The 21,672-nt window shown below is 50.6% G+C and overlaps 1 protein-coding gene across 2 annotated transcripts in view; it reads left to right on the top strand.

The window, feature by feature from the left end:
- The first annotated feature begins 14,622 nt into the window (after window positions 1-14,622).
- PKNOX2 (PBX/knotted 1 homeobox 2) overlaps window positions 14,623-21,672 on the top strand; it is a 289,880-nt gene continuing 282,830 nt past the window's right edge. For both annotated transcript variants that reach the window (XM_043873891.1, XM_043873881.1), the window contains exon 1: window positions 14,623-14,766. The gene's annotated coding sequence lies outside the window, so the exon portion shown is untranslated. The remainder of the gene's footprint in view (window positions 14,767-21,672) is intronic.

Raw genomic sequence — 21,672 nt, 5'->3', positions numbered from 1 at the left:
CTGTTGACCCAGTTACCACTCATCCTCCTTCATTCTCTTAAAAAAAAATAATTGTGAAACTCTCTAATTCTATTTTTCCCTCTCCCATTCTTGTCCTTGGTTCATGTCTTTGTAGTTTGTTTCTAAAGGGTAGGCTGTTGACCCACAGGCTCACAGGCTTCCCTGGGGTGATGCCCTGTGTCCTGGAGAAGAAGGGGATGGGTGACTGGATGTCCGTCTGGGTCTCACAGCTCCTAAATTCCCCTTGCTGGCTCCTCTTCTTCATATTGTCCCTTGAATGTTGGTGTTCCTCAGGCTTCTGCCTCACAAGGACTCTTGTGGGCCCTGTGAGTGCTAAGTCATTTCAGTCATGGCTGATTCTTTGTGACCCTGTGGACTGTAGCCCACCAGGCTCCTCTGTCCATGGGATTCTCCAGGCAAGAATACTGGAGTGGATTGCTATGCCCTTCTCCAGGGAATCTTCCTGACCCAGGGATCGAATCTGCATCTCTTGTGTCTCCTGCATTGACAGGCAGGTTCTTTACTACTAGCACCACTTGCTGAGCTAAAGACAAGGGGCCAGGACCACTCTCTGCTCTGCAGCCCCCTTCTCTCAGCTCACAGCCTGGTTTTGGCTCCTGAGCTGGAGAAAGAAGCAGAGAAGATGGAGGAGCCAGGCTGTTCTCTGCCAGCTGCTCGAGGCCCCTGGCTCTCTCTTCCTTTGGTCTGACCTTGCTGCTTGTCTGGCCTTAAAATGGTTTTTCATGACCCCAAACAGGAGGGGCTCCCAGACTGGCCCCGTTATACCGGCCTCATGGGAAGGCAGGGATGTAAGGAAAACCTCTTTTTCCCTGGTCCAGCTCTGTCACTCATTCCAAAATGAGTCAGACACCACACTAGGTGTTGGAATTACACTTGGGAGAAAAGCAGACTGGATCCTCCCTGGATCTTATCATCTGGTCCCAGGAAATTTACCAACAATGACAACAAAAGGAAAGCCCGCCGCTCCGTCCTACAGAAGCCCGTGTGTGTCACTGCCGGGCTCCTGCTTCTCGGGCCTGGGGCGGGAGGGGGAGGCGGGCTCGTGGGGAGCAGGGGGGCTTCTGAGTAGGGGCCTGCTTCGTGTCTCCCTGTCATTTGCATGTTAGCTTTCCTTCCCTTGTCATTTTGGTAAATTCCGTCTGTTCTTTAAAACTGTTCAGTAGGCTCTTCTGCAAAGTCCTCCCCGACCCACTCCTTAGCTTTAACCACACTCCTCCCAACCCCTCCCTCCTGATATAATCAATACTGTCCTGGGTTAGGCACGGCTGCAGGGGCTGAGGGCCCAATGTGGGGAGACCCTGAGCGGTGTGTGGGGACATGCTGCCTTGGGTTGAGTCCTAGTTCGGTGTCCCAGCTCTCCCACATACTGCTTTGGCTTTGGGCAAGCGAATTCACCTCTCTGAGCCTCAATCTTCTTATCTGTAAAATGAGGATAATAAAATCCACCGCAAAGCGTTAGGGTGGAGATGGAATGACTAGGGTACGTAATGGGAGCATATAACCGGCCCTTAGATACCGTCTCCCTTGCCTTTCTCCTTTTAAGGAGCTTCCAGTCTCATGAGGGGAGAACGACAAGCAAATCAACACATGTCAGAAGTGCCATGATGAAGGACAATGACGTGCATGCTGTTGATGTGTGATTCTACCTCCTTGTCCCTCCACTGGACTGTGAGCTCCCGTGCTAACGGGGCTCTCCCCAGCACAGAGCACAGTGCCTGGCACTCAGGTGGCTCAGTAAACGTTTGAGTAACCAAAATGGGAATGACTCCTGGTCACAATTTTATTCATTTATTTAATTTTTGGCTGTGCTGGGTCTTCATTGCTACATGGGCTTTTCTCTAGTTACATCGAGCTGGGGCACCTCTTCTCCACACGTGCTGTGCAGGCTTCTCATTGCGGTGGCTTCTCTTGTGGAGCACAGGCCCTAGAGCGTGGGCTCAGTACTTGTGGCACATGGGCACAGTTGCTCCACTGCCCGTGGGATCTTCCTGGACCAGGGTTCCAACCTGTGAACCTTGTTTTGACGGGCAGATTCTTAACCATTGGACCACCAGGGAAGTCCCTGATCACAGGTTGATAGAGCCATGGTCAGCGGTGCCTTCTCTTCAGCATGCCCCCGCCAAGTTGTTCCTACCTTAGAGAAGGGGAAAGTATGTTTTATCAGCCATCTGGGTGAGAATCTTCCATCCTCACTAGAGGCTAATTTTTCCAAACATTATCCAAGTCTGGGACACGAGTATCTCCCATGCCTCTATGATGGTGGGAGTGAATGGACACAGATGAGGGACGACTCAGCTGAAGTCCTCCTGGTGGACCAGCCCCTCTCTGCCTCCTTCCCTCTGAGCGTCCAGACATGCAGACCTCCCTCCGTCAGCTTATCCATCCTCTTCAAATAAGTCTGTCTCCCAAGAACCAAACATTTTCTCTCCCTGGCCCTGACTTGGAATGAAACGACTTAGCCCATCGACAGTTTTACGGTCCCTCGCCTTCCATTCCTCTTGTCGAGTCATCACGCTGGTGAGAGCCCGGCCTGGGCTGATTTATGCAGCTCTCCCTGGCCCTGGTGGATTCGGAGTCTGGAACAATGAGACAGGGCTATCCATCACCCCTCTGTTCAGATCTCCCTGGACTCATTGGGAAGGAAGGAGGGGTGGGTGGCAGAGAAGACAGCCTCAGGGGTTCTGCCCAGAGAGCATTTGTCACATTGATCGAAGGCACAGGGCGGGAGGGGGTGGGGGGATTGGGGGCTTTTTAGCTCACCCCAAGCCTAGCCTGTGACAGCAGAGATTGAGTGGAGTGGGACAAGGGTGAGAACACATAGGGAGGGCAGGAAGGGAATTAGAACTCAGAGGGCTGCCGGTGACCACCAGTGCTACCCTCGTGTGCTCCAACTCAGAATGTAGCAAGCAGCCCTAGGTGCAGCCATGGTGGATAACCACCAGCTTCTCCATCCAATTGGTACCATCCTATAGCCTCCTATAGCACCGTGCCCGCTGCGTGGTAGGCATGCTGCAGAGACACGTATTTGTTGATTGACCAAGCCTCCCTTCCTCCTTCCTCCCTTACCTGATCTCAGGCTCAGAGACCGCTCTGAGAAGCCCTGGCTCACAGAGGCATGCTGCCTCTGCTTCTGTGGATGTGTGGGTGTGGGTCCTACGTACTCATCTGTGATGAGTGTGTGTATGTGTGTGCACAGGTGCATGCATACTGCACACACATCCACACAAGCCCACACACAAGAAAGAACTTTCTGAGAGTCAAGCTTCTTAAATTCTAGAGTGGATGACTCAAGGAAAACCATGGCGTTGGCTTCTGTGAAGAATTTAATGATTGAAGCCTGGGGCTGGAGGGGGTGGGGTAGCCTCTAAATCAGCATTCCCCAACCTTTTGGGGGCCATTTTTCCATGGACGGGAGTGGGAGGATGGTTTTGGGATGATTCAAGGGCTTCCCTGGTGGCTCAGACAGTAAAGATTCTGCCTGCAATGTGGAAGACCTGGGTTCGATCCCTGGATTGGGAAGATCCCCTGGAGGAGGGCATGGCTACCCACTCCAGTATTCTTGCCTGGAGAATTCCATGGACAGAGGAGCCTGGCAGGCTACAGTTCATGGGGTTGCAATGAGTCAGACAGTCCTGAAACAACTAGCACTGCACACACATATTACATTTATTGTGCACTTTATATTTCTATTCTTATTACATCAGCTGCACCTCAGGTCATCAGACATTAGATCCTGGAGGTTGGGGACCCCTGCTCTAAATGGCCTTCTCTACTTCTGACCCCTGTTCAGCCAACACAGGAAGGGACTGTTCTGTGTTTATCACCCACAACAACTCGAAATCGTCATTGCTCCCAAGGACCCCACCCTCTGGTCTTGGGGATCACTTTCGAGGAAAGACACTGTGGCTGGAGAAGTGACAGCCCCCACTGCTCCCCAAGCAGAGGGCTGGCTGCCGCGCCGTGCGTGCCACTTCTGGCCGTGAGCAGACTCTGGGGAGAGCATGTGGTTGTCAGGAAATTAGAGGCTTTGTTCAAAGCCAGGAAAAGAAAATCGACGCCCAAATCTGGGAGCTGAAGAAAAGAGAATTCAACAGCCGCGGGGCGGTTGTGGCTTTGTCGTGTCTTTTTTTGTTTTAGTGCTGCTGAAGCAATAACATGTAATGGCCCGAGCGTCGCTGCCTCCCAGCGCCTGGGAAGTTGGCTGACCTGAAGAGAAGCCAAGGGTGGCTAATGAGTCATTAAGAGTCTTTATCAAATTAGGATTATAATCCATCTCAACATGCAGAGGAGAATGTTTCAAATTATCTGCTTTCTTAATTGCAACTCAAAGATCTGGCAGGAAATTATCATGAGAGATAACGTCTGGAAATTGACGGATTGTGCTTATGTGTGTCTAAGTTTCCATAACCGTAATAGCTGGAGAATTCATCCACACACGTGCATCGTGCTGACACTGATCCTTGGATGCACAGACACCCCTGCAGCGCATACTGATTCAGCGTATCACCCAGACAGACAGACACAAACACAGTAAGTCTGCCCACGGCACATCAAGCCATCGGCATTTATTAGGCAATTCAGATAGGCCGAGGTTGCTAACAAATGCTGAGAGATTGGGAAGGACAAGATATAAAAGAAACACTCCTTGGTTTTGAAAAGTTCAAAATCTGCTTGGAGATATAATGCATACTTGAAATTTTTTATTTTTACTTTTTGAAAATTTTTTTAGCCCATGCTGTGTGCTGTGTGGGAGCTTAGTTTCCCCACCAGGGACCAAACCCGAGTTCCTGGCATTGGAAGTGTGGAGTCTGGACTTCCAGTGTACTGCCAGAAAAGTCTCCGTACTTGAAATTAAGGAACACGTTCAAAGCAGCCTTCCACTGCACGCTGCTAGAGTGGAAATGTGAGCATAAGAATGCAGAAGGATCCAGGACACGGGTGTCCGAAATAAGTAGAGTTTCTGGAGAGGCTGAGCTTTGACGTGAGTGTGGCCTTTCCCACTGCAAGTTGTGATAGAGGCCAGTGGGGAGGAAAGCAGAAGCCAAGCCAAGTCTGTCCAGAGGTCCTGGAAAGGGTGGGGCTGGATGACAAACTCTGGTTTGGTTGGAGAATCCAAGCTGAGATTAAGCCAGGAGCGCTTTAAGCTCACTCCTTCCTTGCCCCTCCGACCCAGCCTCACTTTCTTTGCCTGTAGAATGGGAGAGGGATCTGAAGGCAAACACCTGCAAGACCCCTGTGTGATCAGGGAGGGTGATCTGTTCATCCTGAGAGTCCAAGGGCTTAGGATGTGCCTGGTCAGCCTGGGTGCTGAATGGGAACCAATACTCTGGCACATTGCTTAGCGGCTCTCAGTCACACACATGCTGAAGGAGGATGAATGAGTGAATGAGGGCGTGAGGGCGTGGACGTGTATGCTTTGAGGCAGCAGTTCAGGACAGTGGTTTGGAGTGTGAGTTCTGGAGGCAGGCTGCCTGAGTCCCTCCTGGTGACAAGTTACTCTCCTTACCAAAGCTTTCACGGGAATGAAACATGAGACATGGCACGCTGAGCACTTTACATGGAGTCTGGCACTGAACAAATAAATCCATATGTATTGGCTATTATTATTATTGGTGTCACTCAATTTTGTTCTTTTTTTGCTAAGCAAGCCGTGTTCCCTGTGCTACGTAAGTTGGATATCTTGCCTTCTCATTAGATCACTCTTCTTCACCCTCCTCCTATGAAGTGATAAGACGTGACCAGCTTCTGCCGGGGCTGTGGCCCTCTCCCCTTCCCAGAGTTGTTGCTTGGTTCTCAGAGCCCTGCCTTCAGGCTGCTGTAGGTCCCAGCCACAGGAATGAGGTTGGGCGTCCAGCCATGCGACATCTTCAGCTCAGGAGGGCTTAGAGGTTGGCTGCAGCAGCAAGGGCAACAAATACAGATAGAGTTCATCCCTGGAGACGGGGAGGACATGGTCCATTGGCTGGGCGGAAGGATGCAGGGTGGTGATGATGACGGTGGTGAGGATGGGGATGGAGCTGAGGGAGAGGATGGTGAGAGAGGGCGACCATTGTGATGCTGATAAGGTGGTTGAAAAGGATATGGGGGCTGGGTCCCTCAGTACAGATCAGAGAAGAGGTCTTTGTTTTGGAGGGGAATGTTTTAAATGCTCCATGTAACCCTGGGGGCAGAGGAGGGGGGATCTTAGCAACCTCTGCAGTCTGAGGGAGGAGGCACTGGATGTCCTGCTTCACCTCATCACCTCATCACCCCTCAGCTGCCAGAGTGATACATGATCAATGACAAAAGTTTCAGCACCCAGACACAGTTTATACCAAGGCAAAACTGAAGCCCAGACAAGAGGTTTTAATAAAAATCGAGTGCAAGTCACATAATAATTTAAAATTTTCTAATAGCCACATTAAAAAGGTAAAAGAAACAGTGAAAATAGTTTTAGTAACCTATTCTGTTTAATTCAATGTATTTAGAAGACTATCATCTCAGTATCTCATTGTCGTTTTTGTTTAGCTGCTAAGTCGTGTCTGACTCTTGTGACCCCATGGACTATAGCCCACCGGGCTCCTCTGTCCATGGGGTTTCCCAGGCAAGAATACTGGAGTGGGTTGCCATTTCCTTCTCAAGGGGATCTTTCTGACCCAGGGATGGAACCTGGGTCTCCTGCATTGGCAGGTGGGTTCTTTACTGCTGAGCCACCAGGGAAGCCCGCATTATCTCATACATATAAGCTAATTACTGATAAATACTTTGCACTCTTTTGTATACCGTCTTCTAAATCCATTATGGGCATTACGCTTACAGCACATCTCAATTTGCACACCAGTGCTCTGCAGCTTCTGGTGGCCAATGTCTGCCAGGTGGGACAGCACAGCTTTGCATCATCCATCCTCAAATTTTGGTGACCAAATTCTTGGGATGCCATTTCCCACAAGTGACTCAGTTTTAACCACTAAATATTAATTTTTTAAATTGGAAGCCACTTGCTTTACAAAGTTGTGTTCGTTTCTGCTGTATGACCACATGGATCAGCCATATGTATACATATGTCCCTTCCCACGGGTGGCTCTTTCTGGCGATCATCTTAGCATGTTCCAGTTTCAATATCCTCTCTCCCAATAGTCCTCTTCCTCAGTTCTTTCAGACCGGCTGTGACACTGCCTACTCCTTGCTAGCACCTGGAACAAAGTGCAGGATCACTCCAAACTCTTTCCTGTTTCCTGCAGAGTCCCTCATCTGGAGCTAAGGCCTGGCAGCTCCCTTAAGAGCTTATATATTCATGTGTGTGTGTGTGTGTGTGTGTGTGTGTGTGTGTTGGGAGTAGGGGTTGGCAGAAGTAAGGCATGGGCGGGAGACTGTGCTTGAAGAATCCCCCCAAACGAATCTCAGCACCATAAGAAGGATGGGTTTTCTGAAAGGCTTTGGGGACCATATTGCTCCTCTATTAGAGAAGCCGGTTAGAGACATGACCCAATTAGCTGCCTGTCTGTGCCCAGAGGACAGGCTGCAGCCCCCATGCTTCAGAGGGCGGGAGTAGAACAGAATGGAATACCCAGAGAGGCTTTCTCAGGGTAAAAAAAAATGAATCAGAGCACGAGGGGCCTCGACGTCCCCTCTTGCAGCTCAGAGCACAGTCCTGGAGCTCTGCCTTTCAGAGGATTTATAGAGTCTGAATTTTCACTGCTCTGGTCCCCAGCTTCAGTCTCCGAGGGAACATACCCTCAGGCATTTAATCAGGAGCAGAATCTTCTCGCTTGGCCCTGGCTGCCGGAACACCACTGTCCCACCTGGTTCCAGGGTTAGGAAAGGGCCTTAGGTAAAGAGTAAGCACCGTCTTCTGCTTTCCCTTGCTCCCATTATCTGTGTTTTCAGCCCTCGGAGCCTGTTGCAGAATTCTCAGTAAATGCTATCTCCCATCCTCAGGCCAGTTAAAGAAACTCTATAATAAAGGTGCAGGCAAGTGCCATGGAAACCCTGGGAAAGGGCCATTGAATCTAATGGCTCTGCTTATTAGAAAGCCTCCCATGTGCCAGGGACTGTGCTGAGCTCCTCGCCTTCAGCATGTCCTCTCATCTCCATGGGCTCACTAGTTGGATATTATCATCATCCTCATTTCACAAGGGCAGAAACGGAGACTTGGAGAGCATCAGGAGCCTCCCAGACACCTGGCTATTTCATGACAGGGTGGAGATTTGAGTCAGGTCCCTGCGATTCCAAAGTGAGAGCTCTCTGCTGGAAGAACCAAGGAAGTTTTGAAAAGAGGTGATATTTCAGTGAAGTCTCGACAGCAGATAGACTTTTGGAAGGTAGGGAAAGAACAAAAAGTCAAGGCTGAAGGCACGCGTGAGCAACTATGGAAAGTGTTGGGTGCACGTGGAGTGTCTTCATATCCATGAGTGCCGAGGGTGGCTAGGATGGAAGTGCCCAAACCTCTTCATCGCAGTGACTTTTTAAAACATTGAGAAATTTTATAGTTTAGAGCAGTTTAGGGTTCACGGCAAAATTGAACAGAACGGATGGGGATATCTCCTATATTCTCTGCTTTCCGCCCTGACATGAACTGCTTCCCTCGTTATCGACATCTCCCATCAGAGTGGAACATTTGTTATAACTGATGAACCTACATCGCCACATCATCACTCAGAGTCTGTAGTCAGCAACAGGGTTCACTCTTGTCATTGTACATTCTGTGGGTTTGGATAAATGTGTAATGGACAAGCAGTCATTACTATCAGTTCAGTTCAGTCGCTCAGTTGTGTCCGACTATTTGCAACCCCATGGAATATAGCATGCCAGGCTTCCCTGTCCGACCCCAAACTCATGTCCATCAAGTTGGTGATGCCATCCAACCATCTTATCCTCTGCCATCCCCTTCTCCTCCTGACTTCAATCTTTCCCAGCATCAGGGTCTTTGCCAATGAGTCAGTTCTTTGCATCAGGTGGCCAAAGTATTGGAGCTTCAGCTTCAACATCAGTCCTTCCAATGAATATACAGGACTGATTTCCTTTAGGATTGACTGGTTTGATCTCCTTGCAGTCCAGGGGACTCTCAAGAGTCTTCTCCAACACCACAGTTCAAAAGCATCAATTCTTCAGCACTCAGTTTTCTTTATAGTCCAACGCTCACATCCATACATGACTACTGGAAAAACCATAGCTTTGACTAGACAGACCTTTGTTGGCAAAGTAATGTCTCTGCATTTTAATATGCTGCCTAGGTTGGTCATAGCTTTTCTTCCAAGGAGCTGTTTCATTATAGTATCATACAAATAGGATCATATATCATACATATATCATCATTATAATACCATACGAAGTATATGGCTGCCTTAAAAAATCCTCTGTTCTCTACCTATTCATGCCCCTTCCCCCTCTCTAAGTCCTAGCAACCACTGATCCTTTTACTGTCTCCACAGTTTTGCCTTTTCCAGAAGATCATACAGTTGAAATCATTCAGTGTGTAACCTTTTCAGGTTAGTTTCTTTCATTTAGTAATATGCATTTAAGTTTCCTCCATGTTTTCTCAAGGCTTGATGGTTTATTTCTTTTCTAGTGCTGAATATTATTCCACTGTCTGGATGTACCACAGTTTATCTATTCACCTGCTGAAAGACATCATGTTTGCATCTGAGGCTTGCCAACTATGAATAAAGCTGCTGTAAACAAACATTTGCAAGCAGATTTTTGTGGGAATGTAAGTTTTCAGTTCATTTGGGTAAACACCAAGGAGTGTAGTTGCTGGATCTTACAGTAAGATCCATGACTAGTTTTGTAAGAAACTATCAAACCATCTTCCAAAGTGGCTGCACCGTTTTGCATCCCCATCAGCAATGAATGAGAGTTCCTGTTTCTCCGCATCCTCACCAGCATTTGATGTTGTCATGTTCCAGATTCTGGCCATTCTAATAACTATTCAGTGATATCTTATTTTAATTTGCATGTGCCTGATGACATATGATGTTGAACATCTTTTCATATGCTTACTTGGTCTCTGTATACCTTCTTTAGTGAGGTGTCTGTTCAGGTCTTTTGCCATTTTCTAATCAGGTTGTTTGTTTTCTTAACGTTGAATTTTAAGAGTTTTTAGTATATTTTGGATAACAGTCCATTATCATGTCTTTGCAAATATTTTCTCTCAGTGTGTGGCTTGTCTTCTCATTCTCTTTATGTGGTAGTTTTAACAATATGGATTCCCAGGCCCTTCTCCAGACCAGCTTCCTCCAGGGCTGGAACCAGGAACTCTGAATTATAAAGAGGTTTCCCAGGGGATGGTCATGCAGGAAGTCCATGGGCAGCACTTGGAAAAACTGAAGCTGGAGCTGTATGCAAGAATACAGGAGATGAGCTGAAAGGTGGCCAGGGCCAGACGAGGAGGAGGAGGTAAGGAATGTGGCACTGAAAGCCATCCTTCTTATTATAAGGCCCGATAAACATTTTAGGCTAAATATTATAAGCAGTGAGAAGTGCTTAAAGATTTTGAGTGGAAGCCAATGTGTGAGCCAACCTTTGTTTTAGGAAGAACATTTTGGTGATAGTATAGCAGAAGTATTGGGCATGTTGCAGTAATGAGACTAGTTAGAAAATCATCAAAATACTCAAGGTGATTGGTGATAAGTCCCTAAACTGCACTGGGGCAATGATGGAGAAGGAAATTCCATTCCATTCAATTCAAGTATTTCTACAATTTTTTTTTTTTTTCCTGAACTGATCACCATACCAGGTTCTAAGGATCCTAAGATGAAATAAGATACTGTCCCCATGCTCAAAGAACTCACAGTCTTTATGTTGAGAATAAAGGAAACAAGCATGTGGACAGTGTTCCGGACTGAATTGTGTCCCTCCTAAATCCATATGTTGAAGCTCTAACTCCCACTGTGGCTGTATTTGAAGATGGGCTTTAAGGTGATTAAAGTTAAATGAGGTCATACGGGTGGGCCCCTAATCCAATATAACTGGTGCCCTTATAAGGAGAGGAAGAGACGCCAGAGGGCATTCTGCTCTCCGATACACACAAAGGAAAGGCCATGAAAAGACATGCAAGAGGGTGCCATCTTCTAGCCAGGAAAAGAGGTCTCATCAGGAACTAATCCTCGTTGGCACCTTGATCTTGGACTTCCAGTCTCCAGAACCGTGAGAAACTAATTGTCTGTTGTTTAGGCCTCTGAGTCTGTGGTATTTTGTTACGGTACTAATACAGACAAGTCTTTAATTTACAAGGTGATACAGACAGGATTCAGTTAGGCCATTGATTAGACATGTCTAGGACTCAAAAGAGGGCTTCCTAGCTGGCTCAGTGGTAAAGAATCCGCCTGCCACTGCAGGAGACAGAGGTTTGATTCCTGGATTGGGAAGATGCCCTGGAGAAGGAAATGGCAACCCACTCCAGTCTTCTTTTTTTTTTTTTTTTTTAATTAGTTGGAGGCTAATTACTTCACAACATTTCAGTGGGTTTTGTCATACATTGACATGAATCAGCCATAGAGTTACACGTATTCCCCATCCCGATCCCTCACTCCAGTCTTCTTGCCTGGGCAATCCCTTGGACAGAGGAGCCTGGTGGGCTACAGTCCAGGGGGTCACAGAGTCGGACACAACTGAGTGACTGATCATGAACACAAGGGCTCAGAAGAGACGACTTAGGTTGCTGTTAGCTTCTTATACTGAAGATGAATTAAGTGCAGATAGATGGAGAACATGGCCCAGAACCACGCCTGATGAACGCCAGCATTTAAGAGAGATGGCAAGAGTGGTAGGAACTCCTGTTGGTTCTAATGTGGATGTGTTGGTGACTTAAGTGACATATGTGCCCCTCTCCACCCTCTTCTTCATCCTCAGAAGGATGATGGGGGAGAGATGGTGGATATCTGAAATGAATTCTACAGACTTCATTTCTTCTCTACTCCTTCTCTACTCACTGACAAAGGCAACATTTAGAAATGGAGCTTATGGAATTTGACATATTGTCGATTCACTTGTTCATTAATTTTTTGTGAGCTGTGTCATCTGTTGGATTCTTGTATTATTATTTTTTAATGTTTTCCATATTGGGGCTCTGCCTTCTTCTACAAGAATGGAAGCTTCTTGAGGACAGGAGCTGTTACTTGAATTTCTTTGCTTCTGCCCTTTATCCTTAGCTCTAGCACACAGCTGAGCTTGGGTACAGGACAAACATTTGCTTTGAATGATTATAAGAATGGTCACATTAAAAAATTTTTTTTTGGCTGTGCTGGGTCTTCATTGCTGTGCACGGGCTTTCTCTACGTGCAGTGAGTGGGGGCTACTCTCTAGTGGCGGTGCACAGGCTTCTCATTGCATTGGCTTCTCTTGTTGTGTCTGTGGGTGCATGGGCTTTAGTAGTTGTGGCTCTCAGGCTGTAGAGCTTGGGCTCAGTAGTTGTGGCGAATGGGCTTACTTGCCTTATGGCATGTGGGATCCTAGTTCCTGGACCAAGGACTGAATCTGTATCCCCTGCATTGGCAGGCGGATTCTTAATCACTGGACTGCTAGGGAAGTCCCAGAACGGTTACATTTAGATAGTCATTTTAAAACTTCTGCAAATTACAACAATAGTCAAAGTAAGATATCTTTATTTAAAATTACAATGTGCATTTTAAAGCCTCAAAAGGGTATTAGACTCCAAAATAGCTCACGGCAATGGATCTCCTGTACCAAGAGAGAGATGGGCAAGGAACTAGATTTCAGAAAATGAGGGGTGTGACAAGTGTGAGTCAGTGATGCCCGGCTGTTGCCTGAAGTACTATTTATGGCTCAGTGACACCTCTCTGATGGGGTTAAGTATTTACATGCATCCTGATTCTTCCCTCTGACTCTGCAAGCTACAGCAGCTCACTGGGAGCCCTGGGAAAGAGAGAGAACCCTCCCTCCAGGGGTCCAGGGGCAAGTGGATCTTCCCTCCCCTTCCTGGATCTGATCGGGGCTTCCCTCTGAGAGTTTATGGTAGCCTGACCTCCAGCCTCTGAGTTGGAGAATCTGGCTGCTTCTGTACTACATAAAAAGGGCAAGTACATTCATTATTATTATATTATTATCAATGTATAATATATAATAGCAATTATACTGTCAGCAGCCAGACTTTCTGACCACAGATCAAGCTGGGGTGACATAAATACACCTAGTGAAGTCTTTGGAGGGTCTATGAGAAGGTGAGAGGATTCAACTCCATCTGTGATGGGCGCTCCAGTGAAGTTTTTTCCACAAGCAACTTTGGAAGTGGAATGTGGTGGGAGGTGGGGTGGGGGTGAGGGCGGGTACTGGGAGGATCTGGATAAACAGTATTTGCTATATCTGGGCTGTGATGTAAAAAAAAAAAAAAAAAAAAAAAGATTCAATTGCCTCCTCTGAGTGGTAGCTAATGGCTCTCATTCTTGGCCAGGAAGGAGGCAGACAAGGAATGACCCAGAGGCCTGGAAAGAGTGAAAGGGCAGCCTTCAGCTTCTTGGGTCAGATTCTTTACCCGAAAACCTGGGCTGCTTGGGTTTCACTTTCTGCTTTTCTCGCTTACATCCGTGTCTTTTGTCTAGGCTTTTTTCCAGGCCCCCTGCTTGGTCTGGGGTCAGAGGATCAATCGCTGCCTGACAGTGGCTGAAATGGCTCCTCTACAGAGAGCAAGGAGCAAATTTCATAGGGGAAGTGGGGTTCTCTTGTCCCTTACGCAGAGGGCCATGAGCTAACTTGTGGAAGCAAGCATGCCTCCACCTGACACTCAGTAGGACTGTAATCTCGGTGGAATGAAAGAAGGCACATGTCTGACCATACATGCTAGTGTTGGTCCTCCTCCTGGTGAATTTCCTTCCAGAAGCAGAGAAAGCCCCCCCAGCAGTCCCAGGCTGCAACAGTCCAACTGGCCTTTCCTTTTCCACCACCCCACCAATCCCCAGAACTCCGCCACTTTTTAGAATGAAAATAGGAAGAGGCTTAAAACAGGCCTGCCTGGCATTTGCAAAGGGGTGATTTACTGACAAAGCCCCCACACCTTTTTATCTCTCCCTCTGCCCCACCCGGTTAACAGTCTTCCCCTGGAAGAACCAACCGCCCCAGGAAGCCCAGAGCAGAAGGAGCTCTTGAGAACAGGAATAACTAACCAGAGTGTCATCTGAGCACCTTTTCTGGGGCCAGGGTAATGAGAATTATTCAAATGCAATCATAAAAATGAGGCCATCCAGGCAGGAATGGGGTGGAGGTGGGAGAGGAGAGGGGGTAGGGGGAAGGATTTCTTGCCAGTTTTAAGTTTCATAATTTCTGGGGAGTGCTCTCAGGGTCCCACAGAAGAAAATTTCCCCGCATCTCCACCCCACTAAACTCAAGATGTCTGGAAGCACCGCCTCGGTTGTCTGCCGAGGGGTACTTGGCCTGGGTCGGGGGTAGTGTTCCCGAGTTCCTGGCCCGGGGTAGGGGGGAGGTGGGGAGCGGGTCGGCTGCGTTCTTCCGTCGGAGGCCACCTCTCACTCTGAGGTTTTCTCCCCAGCAGCCGGAGCCGGCTTAGGCGTCTTAGAAAAGCCTCCAGCAGAGGGAGACACTCCGGCGGCTGCTCCGACTTGGAAGCGGCCTGAGCCGGGAGTGGGTGGGGGTGATGGGGGGGTGGGGAGAAAGGGGGAGTGGGGAGAGGGGAGGTGTGTGGAGGGGGGGGGGGCTCCGGGGGGCGGGTCCCTGTGCCGCTGACGTCCCGAGCAGTGCTGGGAAGTATAGGCTGTGTTGTCACGCCGGTGTCAGTCTGATGAAGATTGGCATCAGGTAAGCTGTCATTCATTTCCATGTCAGAGACGCTTTTGCAGGCGGCGGCGGCGCGGCGGCGGCGGGTGCTGCTGCTGCGGGCGGCTGCCTCAGAGCGCGTGTGTTTTATTCCAGTCCCCAAGCCAGAGTATTATTCATTGCGACAGGGCAAGGAGGAGAGAGGGAGAGAGGGAGGCAGGGAGGAGAGAGAGGGAGGCAGCAGGGAGGAGGGAGGCAGGGAGCAGCGAGGGACGGCGGGAGCGTGCAGAGGAGCTGGGGAAGCGCCGGGAGAGCGCGGAGCGAAGCAGCGCGACCGGCGTTGAGGCCCGGGAAGGAGGCGGCCCGTCCGCGCCTGGGCCCGGCCAGCGCGCAGCCCCGCCGCCCCGCCGCCTCGCCCCGCTCGGGCCCGTGGCGGGGCGTGCATTGTCCACGGGTGCGAGGAGCGGGGCTGCGGACTCGGATCGCCAAGGGCCCAAGACACCGTAGCGGGCGGGCGGGGAGCTGCGCGCCGGGTGCGCCGGGGACCCGAGCAGGGACTCGCGCGCGGGCCGGCGGAGCCCGGGTGCCGGCAGCTCCGGGCTGGGCGCTCCGCGGGCGAGGCTGAGATCAGCGGGCCGGCTCCAGGTTCGCTTTCTTTCTCCCGGCTTCGGGCCGGCTCTTGCTTGGCGCCAGCAGCTTGGAGCTGCCTTCGAGCGGCTGGAAGCCGGAGCAGCCCCAGACTCGGCCCGGGTGACTGGAGTCTGGGAGCCGCGGCCGCGTCCTGCCCGGCCTGGGGAGCCGGGACGAGTGAGGGTTTGCAGGCGGATCCGTGGGGACAGCGGAGCACGAGCTGTGGATCAGGGAAGCCCGGATCGCAGGGGCCAGGCTCGGAGACCCTAACGCTGGAGGAGCCGTAATTTGTAGCGTTACTAGCTTTCCAAGGATTGTTGGGAGTCTTTGGCGAGGTGTGGGGAGGCGTAGGGGCCCTCGGCGAGGTTCGGGAATAGGGAGCCCTCCTGACTCAAGAACTAGGGCACGAGTTCGTAAGGGGGGGGGGGGGTCCGGAAAGCGCTCAAAGAGAGAGAGCCAAGGGGGATGGGGCAGGGTCCCAAGTCTGCCGCGGAAAGTTTGCGTTTCTTTCGGGTGAGGCGTGCGGGGCTCTTCCGACTCCAGACCCAGAGGAAGAAACGAGCCACGCGGGCCGCCTTTTCCGGGGGCTCTCAGGGGAGAACCCGAGGTTCCGGCTTGGTGGGGAGACCAGGGTCTAGGACTGGGAGTAGGGCGAGGGGTGGGTGGTGTTTGTGCATCAGCCCTGAATTAGGGCTGGGCTTCGGGGCCAGGCTAGAGCTCGGGTTTTTAGGATCCAGGCTGCCTTCAGAAGCCGGCTCGAAGGGTGGCCGATCGAATCTGCACCCTGGTCAAAGCAGGGAGCCGGAAGGCTGGAGTTAAGGGCCTGGGCTTACATCTGAGACTGGAATCGGAGGAACTGGTGGCGTCTTTTAGGATTTAGCGACGGGTTCACGGCTTTTTTTTGGCGGGGGGGAGTGGGGAGTTGAAACTATTGGAATTTGGGGAGGGTCGCGCCCGGGAGTCCCCACGCTCATTGGGTTGAGAAACGATTAGGTAGGCGATGAAAGTAGCTGATGGGAGCCATGGCCGGCGAGCCCCAAATTCCTGCCGCTTATCCCCGAAAGAGGATCTGGAGGAGAGGACTTGAGGCGCGCAGGTCCGGGTCCTTGGAGAAAGATTCCGGGAAGCGGACAATTCGAAGGAGTGTTCTGGGCGAAGCGACAGGGTAGCCTCGCAGGGCCAGGGATGGATAGAGACCTTGGCGGCTCGGCGGGCTCCGGAAGCCACTTGGGAGTCTGCGGGTGCAGCGCGGCGGGGTGGGTGCGGTGGCCCGCAGGGGCCGCGGCCTGCGCGGGGGGCGCTAGCAGGGAGGCCTCGCTCCAGGCCCGGGGAGTCCGGGCTGCGGCGGAGGGCAGGGCGGGCTCGAACTCAAGCGCCCGGACCGGAGCCGCCAGCTGTTGACCCGCAGGTTCTGTCTGCACTTCCCCCCGGCCTCGCCCGGAAGCCCACACGCCGGGCCGCCCGTGTGACGATCCGCATGAGAAAGGGGGGGGGGGGGGCGGGAGCGGATCTTGGGGTCCTTTGCCCTTACCCCTTTGCCCCAGGACTCCTCCAGCGTGTTGAAATGTTTTCCAACTAGTGGAAACCGAAAGCTTCGCATTTGAAGCAGATTTAGACTATCTCCTCCTCCCCAAATTTGAGAAAATGATGGTGTCCAAACACAAGCTCTATTACGCAAAGTCCTGGTCCCTAGCCCGCCCGCTGCCCTGCCTTCTGGCCTTCCCGAGGCTTTAGGACCTTTGTGGGGGGAAGGTAGGGAGGGTCTCCTGTCTCTGATCGCCCACTCAAGCTGCACCCCGTTTGGCTCTGGCCTAGCTTGGCGGGGTGGGGGTGGGGGGTGCCGGGGAGGGGGAAGAGAAGTCCCGACTAGGAACGGAGATTACCCCTTGGGCCACTAGAGAAGCAGAGTTGGGGAGTGAACAGGAGGAAGATTTGAAATTTCTCCTTTGCTATTTCAAACCCACTGTCCCAGCACTCTGCACACACCGCGCCCCTCGCCGGGGCAGCCGGAAGGCGCTTCCGGGACGCAGAAGGCGCGCGACCCACGAGTGGCCGCGGCGGCCCCGGGGCGCGGCGGCCGCCCTGCGGCGGAGCTCCGAGGCTGTTGTTTTGCAGGCTTGGAATTCAGGCGCGCTCTCTCCCGCGGAGAGCCCGAGGGCGGGAGGGAGCCGTGACCCCACGGAGACTCGGCGGTCACCGCCTCCCCCTTTGTGAGCGCGAAAAGCATGAAAGCCGAGAGAAAGGGATGCTGTTCAGAATAAGGGGCAGGGGGTTACCGGAGGGAGATGGGCCCGGCCACCGCTCACAGTAAAATGCCTCGTGCAAATTGCACTGAAGTGTACCCAACTTGAGACTGGCTGTTTTATGATCCTTTCTGCGAGTTTACAGCTCTCTGCTTTTAAGTCCATAGATTGCTTTAAGTTAATGAAAGTGCTGCTTTCAAAAAGGGCTTTTATTGTGCGGCCCTGGCAAGTCCAGCACCTCCCCTTTACTCTTCCAAAATGGGCCTGTTTAGAAAGAGGGAGCCTCCTGGAGTTTTCACATGGACGGAGCTTGGGGGGAGGACACCGTATGACAATGAGGATTAATAAAAATCAATGTCCAAGTCATTCTGAAAGAGGAGTTCACTTCTTTTCCAGTCCAGCGCCATCTGTACATTCCTGTCTTGCCTTTTGGACTTGCACTGAGTCTGACTTCAAATGTGGTGGGGTTCCTCCCCCTGACACCCCCCTCTCCCCATTGCTTTATGTAGGCCTGACCCGGTTCAATTAAACTCAAACTGGATTTCAGGATTTCAACTGGCTGCCCATTCAAACTGCAACTAAAATATTTACTCGGGACTGGGGGAGGGGCTTTGCTTGGCATTCAGGGAGATAGATGTGTTAAAATGTCAGGGAGAAAGGCTGGGAACCTTGAGAAGACACATGGAAGGCTGTTTTCCAGGGCTTTTTTCCTTTTCTCAATCTATTTGGCACAAAAGGTGAGATGACAAGGTTTTTGACTAGGTCCTAACACAGAAACTGCAGTGGGGCTGGCCTGCGGCTTTGACCGCATGTCATAACCATTTAAACTGTGGTTAGTTGTTCAAAGCCCAAAGCTTCTCCAAGCTGGGTTTCATTAACTCTACACCAGTTGCCTGGAAGTTCGGTAGCAATAAATTGTATAAACACATTTGAAGTAAGTTAGTGATGAAATAAGGAGAATTACTGTCTTGTGAGTGGAGAATCCTGAATTCATGGAGTTCTAGCTTAACTGGAAACATACCTCCTCTTCCTTGGCCTTGATGTTTATGGGTGTACCAGAGTGTGTGTTAAATTTCTTTCTGCTATGTCCATCTTCAACCTGGGGCTGTAACTCATTAGGGACCAAGGCATGCCTAGAAAGCAAAAGAGCTGAGTTTTAAAGGGCTCTCTATTAGCCTGGTTTAGAAACCAAACCAAACCCATCAACCTGACTTCCTTACCCTGGGTGAATGCAACAGAAACAGCAGCAGAGCAGACCAAATTAGATTTTTAAATGTTAGCGGCTTAATAATACTGTGTTGTTAGCAATTGAATTTGTTTTTATTAAAGAAACAACCTATAAAATTTACAGGCTTCCAACATGTTGCAAGATTTCCTTGCTATTTATTTAGCCTCCTCCCTCCTCTTCTGAAATTCTATCTCCAATTTCAAACTTTTTGTTCCCGATTTATTTAATTTGGAGCACATTTTCTAAATTAGTTCAAGGAAGGTGAGAAATGCAGTTATAAGTTTTTCTTTTTCCTGTGCCGTGCGGCACCAGGACAGCGATGCTGTAAGATATATATAAATGTGTGATGCAATTGCCCGAGGTGCCGGCATGTGAAGCAGAGTGTCTGGATCAAACAAAATGCAGATCAGTGTAGGGAGAGGATGAAAATGATGCCACGGAGGAAGTTACGTGGGGAATGAAATCATCACGAGCCACCATTAGCCTTGATTCTAGCCAACACACCATGCTTTGTATGACACTTCAGATGAGATCCGTGACTTATTGAAGATTGAATCAGGCTGAGAAGCTGAATTTTGGAGGAGGAGCTGCACTGGCTGGGCTCCATCCAGGCTGCATGGCCAGGCTTGTTGCGATGAGGATCTGCTAATTTAATTAAATCTAATACCTGGTGGGACTTCCCTGGTGGCTTAGTGGAAAAGAACCTGCCTGCCAATGCAGGAGACGGGGGTTTGATCCCTGGGTCTGGAAGATCCCCTGGAAGAGGAAATGGCAACCCACTTCAGTATTCTTGCCTGGAAAATTCCATGGACAGAGGAGCCTGGTGGGCTACAGTCCATGGGGTTGCAAAAGAGTTGGACACAACTGAGCAACTGAACAGCACCAATAATACCTGGTGGGAAAGGGAGGAAGGAGATGATGGAGGCTGACAGGTCAGCGTGACAAGTGGCGTTTAGGCTGAGGTTTAGGGACCTGGCAGTTTTATACCCTGTGACTGTCTGACTTCATGACTAAAGTGGGTCAGCTAGCTAAGCTTCCAGATCTTGGTTTCTTCATCTGCAAAATGGAATGTCTCACACGAATTCCTCATTAGGCCCTGAGAAAGACTGCTGCCTAATCCCGCACTCTAAATAATAAAGGAAATTGGAGGGAGGAGACTTCTGAGAGGTAAAGTTGCTTTCTTCACTGTGGTTTCTTGCCCTACTGGGCCTCAGAGCCCGTCCCCACAACTCTCAGGAGTTCTTAGACTTGGGTGAAGGGACTGAACTCCTGCCTTTCTTATATCCTAGAATTTGAAATCCCTGCTGTGATTCCAAAATCCACCTGGACTTTTCCCGGAAAGGCAATTAACCGTGAGCTGGGGGAACCATTGTACTTATTCCCAACAGTGCCACCTGGAGTAGCTTTCACCCATCAGATGAACACAGGATCTGACTGATCAGAAATGTTGCCTCTTTTCTTTATGTCATTGAGAAGAAGAGGCCAGAGCCTGGGCTGGTGTGTGACATCTGGTCGGGCTGGGGTTGGGGGTGGGGGGAGTGGGGGTGGGGAGCGGGGTGGGCGCTGGTCTGGAGCTAACTGCAGCTTGAACCTCGCTTAGCAGCCTCCACGCTGGCAGATCAAAGCAGATTCTGGGCCAGAAAGCCTGAGAAGTTACACCCGGCCCTTATACAAAAGTGCATATGCACTTGGAACCTCCTTCCGTTCCGGCGCCTGATTTTTCAAAGCTAGCCAGTGATACTGGAGACAGGCTGCAGTGGAATGCTTTGCCTTTAATTCTCCCTCATCCGGGGGTGGGGGGAGACTTCTTGGGGTAATTCTTTCCTCCACACATCCTTCTCCAGCAGTCACAGGCAGCATCTTAGTTTCCAGTCTGATGGGGGAAGAGTTGGGATACACAGAATGAGGGTGGAGGGAGATGGAAGGCACTCCTACCAGAGCTCGACTTTTCCTCGGTCCAGATCCCCCAGGAGGGAGGAAGAACCAGCCCCCAGGCAGCTGGGGAAGAGCTTGCTGCCAGAGTGTTGTCTTGAGAGAGATCTGCTGTTTGGCTTGGATGTCTCACCCCCCCAGCCCTGCCCGCCTGGGTTTCTAATTACAAGAAGAACGGTTCTGCTAAGACCTATCTCACTAAAAACACATCCTAGTGTGTAATAAGAAACCCTAAACCAGGCAGGATATTTTAAAACTGAAGCAATGAAGATTAGATTAAGTTCTCTACCAAACAGCTCCGCTCTCGTATTATTTTTGGCTGGAATGTGGAGAAAAGCCGCTAGCCCTCGGGCCCAGGGCAGACTCCAGAGGGTTTGGATGGGGCTGGGGAGGGTGGCGTAACTGTTACTTTCTCCGCTCAGTAGGAACGTGGCCAGTTTCAGTACAGCTCAGGCCAGGCAGGGGGTGCCTGGTGGGGGGAAGAGGGAGCTTGAGGACAGGGAGGAGACCCTACCCAAAGGGGCCAGAGAGTGGCCCTGAGTCAACAGGTCACAGGGCGCTGAGAACCCTTTAACTTCCTCACATCATCCAGTCTTTTGTGTTCAGCTTATGCTCCTACCCGCCCCCCACCGCCTCCCACTGCCCCATCCCAAGCCTAGTTAACCCAGCCATCTGCCACGTGGCCTTTGCAGGATCCTTAGTATGTACAGGCTTTCCTGACTCAGAAGGTAAAGAATCCGCCTGCAATGCAGGAGACCTGGGTTCGATCCCTGGATCGGGAAGATCCCCTGGAGGAGGGCATGGCAACCCACTCCAGTATTCTTGCCTGGAGAATTCCATGAACAGAGGAGGCTGGCTGGCGGGCTACAATCCATGGGGTCCCAAAGAATGGAACGTAACTTTCACTTCAGTTTA

Source organism: Cervus elaphus, chromosome 2 (assembly GCF_910594005.1).
Source record: "Cervus elaphus chromosome 2, mCerEla1.1, whole genome shotgun sequence".
NCBI classification, from domain to species: Eukaryota; Metazoa; Chordata; class Mammalia; order Artiodactyla; family Cervidae; genus Cervus; species Cervus elaphus.
Note: the sequence above shows the minus strand (reverse complement) of the source record. Positions and strands in the feature narration are given on the sequence as shown.